Source organism: Pinus tabuliformis, chromosome 9, assembly GCF_031772625.1.
Source record: "Pinus tabuliformis cultivar Carrire ecotype Pingquan chromosome 9, CPIR1, whole genome shotgun sequence".
Classification (NCBI taxonomy): Eukaryota; Viridiplantae; Streptophyta; class Pinopsida; order Pinales; family Pinaceae; genus Pinus; species Pinus tabuliformis.
The window spans coordinates 741,125,178-741,134,166 of NC_142307.1; the positions used below are offsets into that span (position 1 = coordinate 741,125,178).

General features: G+C 41.1%; 1 pseudogene across 1 annotated transcript; it reads left to right on the forward strand.

Moving 5' to 3' along the window:
* The first annotated feature begins 5,493 nt into the window (after positions 1–5,493).
* LOC149150831 (putative UDP-N-acetylglucosamine--peptide N-acetylglucosaminyltransferase SPINDLY pseudogene) lies at positions 5,494–8,098 on the forward strand (annotated as a pseudogene). Its single transcript, XR_016263250.1, has 3 exons — positions 5,494–5,651; positions 6,503–7,695; positions 7,872–8,098. The product of XR_016263250.1 is annotated as a putative UDP-N-acetylglucosamine--peptide N-acetylglucosaminyltransferase SPINDLY pseudogene (transcript).
* Positions 8,099–8,989: the final 891 nt, after the last annotated feature.

Genomic DNA, 8,989 nt, shown 5'->3' on the forward strand with positions numbered 1-8,989 from the left:
CATGATCGTTTCCATTTGAACAAATGAAGTGTTAAGGTAGAATTCATAATTTATATGCTCTGCCTTTAAGTTTGTTCATATTTAATGTTTTCTTATGTTTGACAAGGATTCATCCTCTATGCCCTTGTCAGTGCCTCAGCAGTCTTGCCATTCCATTTAATCTCAATTTGATGTTAAACTTTCTTGCCTACCTTGCCTCAGGAGATAATCTGTGTTTTTTATTACATTTCTCTGTTCAAGTTGTTTCTTTGCCCCATGCTGCCCAGAAAAACCTCATCATTTTATTAAAAACCCCTTTTATCAATTTACTAGCCTAAAATCAGTGTTCTTTATTGGTAACTTAAAAATTCCAATGAATTCCAGCAATAAATTTTGGTTGTGTCCAATTTTCAGTCAAATCTGCAGTCACTAAAGCTGTCAGAGTTTGTGTCAAATGAGTAAATAATGACTCCATCGCCCAATGGTTGAAGACACTGGTCTGCTCTCCCAGAGGTTTGCGGTTCTTGGCACCTCCAAGGAGCTACCATCCCCATTGGAGCCAATGTTAGAGTCGGTCTAGTAGCCCTCCACCAGAGATCAAAGCTCTTTGCATTTCATGATTAGGTGTCCCATCAGTGTGATCATGTTGCATTCTGTTAGGCATGCCATAATCCTGGTGGAGGGAGTTTGTGTCTTTATTCCCCTCTTGTTTGGCACTGCTGGTTCAGGTTTGTTCAAGTAAATAAAATCCTCAAAGGGTCATTCATCTTGCTTTAAGTTTTAAGGTCTTAGGTCTAGGGTTGAGTCCACTTTTGTCTTGAGAGGTCATAAAGGACTAGTAGGCCAGAGGGATGTCCTTCATTAAATATTATTTCAAAGATTCTCATCATTGTACAGCTAAATTTTCACTTTGTTCTCAAAAACTCTGTTTTTGAAAACAAAGGTCATTATCTCATTTTTGTAAAAATTCTCAAAATTTCAAATTCTTCAAATGTCGAAGTGCAACCTTGGTATCCTTTGCCAAAGCATCCTAGAAGCTATCCCTCCAAACATTTTCAGAAGAAATCATCATTTCAACCAATTTTTCAAAGAAAAGAAATCAAAGGTCAGAGCCAATTAATTCAAAAAGTGTCAATACTTAAAACATTACAAAGTGGGTTTTGGGCAAGTGAAAATCAAAAGGAAACCTATAAAAGCACATCACTCCTCATTTGCAACTCATTTGCCTCTTGCAAGCTTAGTGAATCCTTGCAAAGTCGATTTGAGGAGTTCTTGAGCAAGTTGAGCAGTTTCAGGGGCGCGCTACGCGTCAAGAGAGGCGCGCTACGCGTCAGGGGCACGCTACGCGTCAGACAGACTTTTCCAGTGTTATTTTACAAGTGCGCTACGCGTCAGAGGCGCGCTACGCGTTGGGCAGGGCGCGCTACGCGTTGGGGATTCAGCTCAAAAAGTTGCCAGCAAGTCATCAAAACGATTTTTCTCTCAGGCAAAGTGCAGGTAGGCTTCTCCTCTATGCCTAAATTTCGTTTTGCACAATGAAAAAGAGAATTAATATGTTCAAATGCTATGTAAATGATAAATCAAAACCCTCTCTGGTTATGGAAAATTTAAAGTTTCAATGGAACTAGGGTTTCAAATTGCTCTTGTTGTCTAAGGTTGCTCATTTATAAATCCCTTTTTCCCTCATTTTCATCACCTTTCTCCCTCAAATTTTCCCTTGAAATTTCATCATTCTCCTCTTTAAAATTCCTAAAAGCATATTTAATTCTTAAACCCTACTTCACTTTAAATCCCACAGTTTTGTAATTTCCCATGCTTGTCTTCCCTAAATTCCTTCTTTGTGTTTATTCTCCCTAATTCCCACATGTTCCCCTATCCCTAACAATTCCCTTGTATTTATGTCCCCTTGGTGGCAGCATTTGAAAAAGTCAAAAAGCAGTTAATTGGGTGCCAAGTCAGCAATTTATTTCAGTCATCTTGCCTTCATAACCATGTCAGAAACCGAATCAGATTATGAACAGAGCTATGACAGTGATTCAACACCAGAGGTAGAAGTGCCAAGGAGGCATCATAAGGGTGGTAAGGGTGGTCGGCATGTCATGGAAGAGCCCACTTCATTGGCTCATTTGCAAGCTTGTCCACTTGCAATGTCATGTTTTCGGTATCAATCATGCTTTGGATATTGCGAGAGGATCTCACAAATTCAACACCATAGAGAGCTGGTCCGCTTGTTTGTCCTACATTTTCACAATGGCCATGTGAACCTTGCAGGAGTGGATTTCACCTTATCACCTGAAATGGTTGCTCAAGCCACCGGAGTACCAAATGTTGGGGAAGAGTGGACCAAGCGCAAGCTGCTAGACAAATTTCATTATCAACAATACATCAAACTCGGATGCATGAGGCACCTTACTGCTTTTTTTCCTTTCAGATTCCTTAGGGATGAGTATGCACCCTTGATGAGGCTCATTATGCGTTATTTCACTTGTGAGGGCAGATTTTCACGTTTATATACGTACCATATCCGTTTGTTGATGCATTTCACCCGGGTACGAATGATGAACATTCCATTTTTCATGTGTCGAAATATAGAGAAGATGGTGCCCGTAGTGCAAAGGAAAACTCCCGCACAACAGCTCAAAAGTATATTTCATTATGCACTGATCGAGATCATAGTGATGCATCAGTTGGCACAGCAGGGTATTGCTTGGGAGGATTTCATTTCTCGCGACTTCTTCATGGTGCCACAGCCACCTCCCGAGGTTGTCCATGATGAGGGAGGGCCTTCACAGCAGTTTGATATTCCTGAGCCAGAGCATGTCAGCACTCCTCCTTATGTTACATATAAGAGAGGCCACAGGGCCTTATTTGCATCTACACGGCGAGTATTATCTCCACACCAGGTGAAAGGGGTCTCGCCTTCTTCATCAGCACAGCGAGTGTTATCTCCACACCAGGTGGAAGGGGCCTCGCTTTCAACAGCAGCATAGGTATAAGAGAGAGGCAAGCAGCCCAAGGTTGATGAGGGGCCATCAGGTGATCCAGGCATAGATGTTGTTGACCTTGATATCAGTTCTCCTAGCCTAGAGCCAAAGGAGATCATCCAGCAACTAAGGGCTGAAAATGACTTGTTGCAGCAAAAGTTGGAAATGGAAAATTGGACAATCACATGCTTAGAGCAGCGCAACAAGCAATTAGAGGATGAACACACTCTTGATGAGTTGCGAAGGATCCGAGAAGACCAGAACTTGGCTCGCAAGAGACCCGGTGATTTGACACCTAAGGAGCAAAGCTCTATGCTCATTCAGGTGAACACACATTTAGAGAGGTTGATAGCAAAGGCAAATAGGGACAAAGACATGCTCCACCATATGAAGAACCATTATTGGGCCCACATGCATGTGTGCAAAGCAAAAATGAAGGTACTCAAAGCACGCTTGGCCAAGGCACTAAAACGGAGGAAAAGGCCCGATCCGCTTCAAATTTTGGCTGAAGCCACCTTGAGGGAGCATGGTGCTCAATGACACACCTCCAGCTCAAAATTTAGGAAATTTTGAGCAATTTTGGTCAATTTTGACTTTTTTGTGCCAAAGGCAGGATTTTGCCCTCAACGCGTAGCGCGCCGCGCGCTACCCTTAAGTTGGGGAGGTCCATTTCAGGAAAACTCAGCATTTTTGGATTTTTCATGGCAAAATACACTTGCTCAGCCAGTGCCAAGAATTTTCATGGAGATTTGAGCCCCCAAAAGGTCAAAAAACAAGCAAAAAATGACCTTCTGCCACTTTTTGGACACACAGGAAGCAGTCTTGGGAGATTGCAATTTTGGAGGGGCAAATGGCCACCAAATTAAGAAATTCCACTTGGGCTAGAGAGTAGACATCTAGAAATTTACAGAAAGCCAACTTGTGCCTCATTTCGATGCCGGGAAGTGCCTCAAAAGTGGCCTGAAAGGCGCGCTACGCGTTGGGAAAATTTTCCATTTTTGCATCTTCAGCACAGGAAAACGCAGCAGTGACTAGTTTTGACTTTTTGGTTGGACTTTTCATCCTCCTTGATGTATTTGATGTAATTTCATTATTGACATGACACTTTTTACCTATTCTAGAAGATTCATTCATAAAATGGCAAAAAATTAATGAATGAATTTGTTTCCTAGCTTATAGAGGCAAGTTGTTTTGATTGCCTAGATTGTAGTGCTCAGTTTAGAATTGGTTGAAACAGCTCCTAGGATGATGAGCTCGACCCCTAAAGGCAAGTAATTGTGTTAGCTTGCCTATATTATGTACTTTCTTAGTCATTCTCATGGTTGGACACTTGAGGGATAAGCTTAGACTGTATTACTCTTTGTATCTCTGCAATTTTGGCAAAGGAAAGACCAGGGTTTTGCAACACTATTTGGGATTCCTGTGGTGTTTTGTGTTGATGGTGTGCTTCTCTCATGTACTTGTAAGTTTGTTATGTGTATCATTTTCCTACTTCTCTTTTCTTCACATTAAGTAAATGAAGTGTTAAGGTAGAATTCATGGTTTCTATGCTCTGCCTTTAAGTTTGCTTAATATCTATGTTTGCATCTGTCTAAAGAGAACTCTCGAAGGTTTCTTGCTCTCTTTAGCTCCTCACCGGTAATTTCTATCCATTCACTTAATTCAAAGGCATCAATACAATCTCCTACCTTTCCCCAAAAAGACCTCTGCAAAAACTGTGTATCATCCCCGCACCCAAAATTGTCGTGCTTAGTTTTCCAACAAAACTCTAAATATCTAAAATCAAACTTTCCCTATCAGTTTACTAGCCTAAAATCAGTGTTCTTTATTGGTCATATCAGCCCTTTGAAGACCTTTTGCCGAGATAGACCCGGAGAGAGCCCTCTCCTGTCCCCATAGGGCTAGCTACGAGGCTAAGTGGTTTGATGTTGCCTTGGATTTTGTCTTTTTCAGCCTGAGGCCAAATTCAAGCGCTAACATATTGGCGACCATACTGGGGAGAACATTCGACTTGTTGATTGTCTTGTCCCAGTACATGAAATCAAATTGCAGATCTGATGTTGATGGTGGACAGCAGTCAGACACATATGCAGGCTGAACCATTCACCTGGCAACTCTAATTCGATCCAAACATTCCAACGCTTGCTGATCCATTCATGCAATGGTAGGGTATGTGGCAAACCCTGCCCTGTGTGAAGCTGTAGAAGAAATAAGAAATGAGTTAGCAGATTATGAACTTGATGAAGATTTTTTCAGTGCCTTGCTTCATTGGTTGAAATCTACAAAGTTCCCTTGTTCCAAAACTAGACTTTGTGAGTTAGTTGTTGAAAGAATCGAAAAGGAGATTCAATGTTTAGATGAGCAGATCCAGTCATATGATTTCCAAGACCCTAAAAAATTCTTGGAAATCCTTCCTCCTTCGCAACAAGAAATCATAGAATTGCCTACATATGTTTACATTGACAGTGTGCAGCTGGAGGTATGTGTTGCAGAGTTGGGGCAGCCAACAGAGTCTGGTTTCCGCGATCCAATGGCAACTTACATGGACAAGTTTTTTAGTTCGATTGATAGATCAAGCTGTCTTATACATAGCCAGATTCATTACATGCATGAAGGGCTGCCAGCAATTACATCTGTGTCCTGGCGGAAGCATTCTCGAGTAGCATCATTTTCAGGTTTACTTGAATGGTTGATCTGGCACTTTAATATTACCTGATCTAGTGTTTTTATAGCAAATTAGGGTAGATTTTGTAAATAAATAAGCTGCCAAAAGGCAGCATTTTGTTCCAGTTTCATTGCAGCTTTCGTTTGAAGTTAGGTAAGCTAGTTTTTCAATCATTTCAGTCAAGTTTCATTCCATGAATGAGTTGGAACTCTTGTGTTGGTTGTTGGAATGATGACTCCATCGCCCAATGGACGGAGGCACTGTCTGCTCTCCCAAAGTTCTGCGATTCTTGGCACCTCCAAGAAGCGGCAGCTGCCATCCCAATTGGAGCCAATGTTAGACTCCGTCTTCTCAAAGTTCTCTGTCAGAGTCAAAATGACAGGTGGCTGTCAAAATCTCAGTTCAAATATGCAGGCCAATGACAATTAGCTTTCACCCACTGCTACTTAGATGTTTGTAAAGCTTGATGTTTCAATAACACTTGCAGGCTAGGAAAAGGTTCAGTAGATGTTTATTTCAGGAATGTCATCAATGTGAAATAGATTCTTCTTCAAAACCCTTTTTTGAAGAAGAAATCATCAACTATGTTTTTGTAATAAATAGGTAAATGTTCCAAAGCTCTACAGTCTTCAATGGCAACAGCTTCAGTAGCTCCAATCCCTGCAGAAACAACCAAAGAAATCATCAGATGTGTCAAAATGCTTCAAAGTTTCCAATTCTTCAAATGACAGCCCTGTTTCAGCTTCAAAGGGAACTCTGTCACCACATTATCTTCACCAGTTTCAGCAAACAGATAGCTCAATTTTCCATGGAGCTCAACTGTGGATCAACACCCGCTGACAGTTTTAAATTAGTATTAAAATTACTGTCGCAGGTATTCAATTGCACACAGGGAATGGGGTAAACGGTTTATGAATCTCTATCCTCAGTACACTACTTGGGATAATCCTAAGGATCCTGAACGACAACTAGTTATTGGTTACGTATCACCAGATTACTTCACACATTCAGTCTCATATTTCATAGAAGCACCTCTTGCATGCCATGATTATAGCAATTACAAGGTGGTCGTTTATTCTGCAGTTGTTAAGATGCAAAGACACATAGGTTTAGAGAAAGAGTTCTGAAGAAAGGTGGGCTTTGGCAAGATATATATGGAATTGATGAGAAGAAGGCCTGCTCCAGTACAGGCTACATGGATTGGTTATCCAAATACAACTGGTTTGCCGACCATTGATTATCGATTTACAGATTCTTTGGCAGATCCTTTGGAAACAAGATAGAACATTGTGGAAGAGCTTGTAAGATTGCCAGGATGTTTCCTCTGCTACACACCATCTCCAGAAGCAGGGCCTGTTGTAGAAACACCTGCTCTTTCTAATGGATTCATCACCTTTGGAAGCTTCAATAATCTCGCCAAGATAACACCGCGAGTTTTGCGTGTATGGGCAAAGATTTTGTGTGCAATTCCTACATCATGACTTGTTGTTAAGTGTAAGCCTTTTTGTTGTGATAGTGTGAGGCAGAGATTTCTTTCAACCTTGGAGAATCTCGGATTAGAGTCTTTGCGTGTTGATCTTTTACCTCTGATTTTGCTTAACCATGATCACATGCAAGCATACTCCCTAATGGATATCAGCTTGGATACATTTCCATATGCAGGAACGACCACCACATGTGAATCGTTGTATATGGGCGTTCCATGTGTTACCATGGCAGGGTCTGTTCATGCTCACAATGTGGGTGTAAGCCTTCTGCACCAAGTTGGTTTGACAAATTTAATTGCTCAAACTGAAGATGAGTATGTCAGCAAGGCATTGGAGTTAGCTTCTAACATTCCTTTGCTCTCATCTCTGAGGATGTGTCTTCGGGAACGGATGCTGAAGTCCAAGATTTCTGATGGACATAACTTTGTTCATGGTTTGGAATCAACATACCGAAAGCTATGGCACCGGTATTGTGAAGGGGATGTTCCTTCCCTGAGGCGATGCAACATGGAAAACCTACAAGAGGGGTCCACAACTATGTCAGGGGTTGGTGTTGAGGACATGCCTAATGATGCAAATGGTAAAGAAATTTTCATTACGCGCACCTCTCTTTTAAATGGCGTGAATCCCACTTCACTACCTATGCCCATTTTTCCAACCCTGAAACAAAGGTAAATGGAGAGTCCCAGTCAGTGAAGCAATGAGGAAACCGATGTAATTAGTGATGTTTGAATATATTCAGGTTGTGTCCTACAGGCCCTGGTTGCATTTAATTGAACAAACGTGGAAGTCACCAATTAAAACCAGGTCAGAGGAAATTTATTTCAGTCAATTTTGGTGGAGGTTCTGCTGGTTCCAAAGGTGCACATTCCGAATGACTGTTGTTGTCCTTTGAGAAACGAGCACATGTTCTTTGCTATAGTTCTTATGCTGAGTAAGAGGTTGTTGGAGCTACATACCATCAAGGAATTATTGTTACCCTAAGGAACCCTCGCCCAATTCCAGAAAAGAAATGATTGGTGTTGCAGTGGACAGTTATCCAATATGATAACAATTTGCAGCAACATCTCGGCTCCACAGAAATCGTGCGCTTCAACTAGCGACTGGCCTCATTACCCTGTAGAGGATTTTGTTCCATGATTTCCGCCAGCGATTGTTGGGATCATTTGGAGATTTTGTGGGATTACGGGCGATGTGGCTCTTAGAAGGCGGATTGTGAGCTATTGCTGATGCTACCATATTGCATGTTGTTGGACGTGTTGGAGTTCGATGAGTGGCATATTATAACTCTGGCTATTGGGTCGTTCGTGCAAATAAATTTAAATTAAACGTTGAATGCAACCATGCTCAGTACAGTTGTCACCATGAGCTGAATTGGCAGAATTTTAGTTTGAAGGTTGTTTTATTAAAATGAAAAATGTAACGTGGCAAGCTAAAAATAAGTCAAGACTATCTATCACAGCCAAAGAATGGGATTCGATTTAAGACTTCAGTCCTGATCCTATGGAGATCTGCGCTCCAGTTTCTCCTCTTAATTAGCCAATCATCGGAAGATTTAGAGGTACGTTGTTCTATGTTTAGAATAGATGAAACACCCTTTTCTAATTTTTGTAATTGCAGTTGAAACAAAACCTTTGTTGTTGGATCGATTTGTTTTTCCCTTAGCAACATTTATTTATTGTATTAAAAATTCATTTGTAAGGAGAGAGAGAATTCTGAGCGCTGGTGGAGGAGAGAGAACAGAGCTTCATTGTACAGATTTTGACAGAGATTTTAATTAAAAAATGAAGCTCTGACTTCTGAGATTCCTGTGGTATGAGATTTAACATTTGTGTCCTCCTTTGTTTCATGTAAACCCTGTTATGTGTTCATTT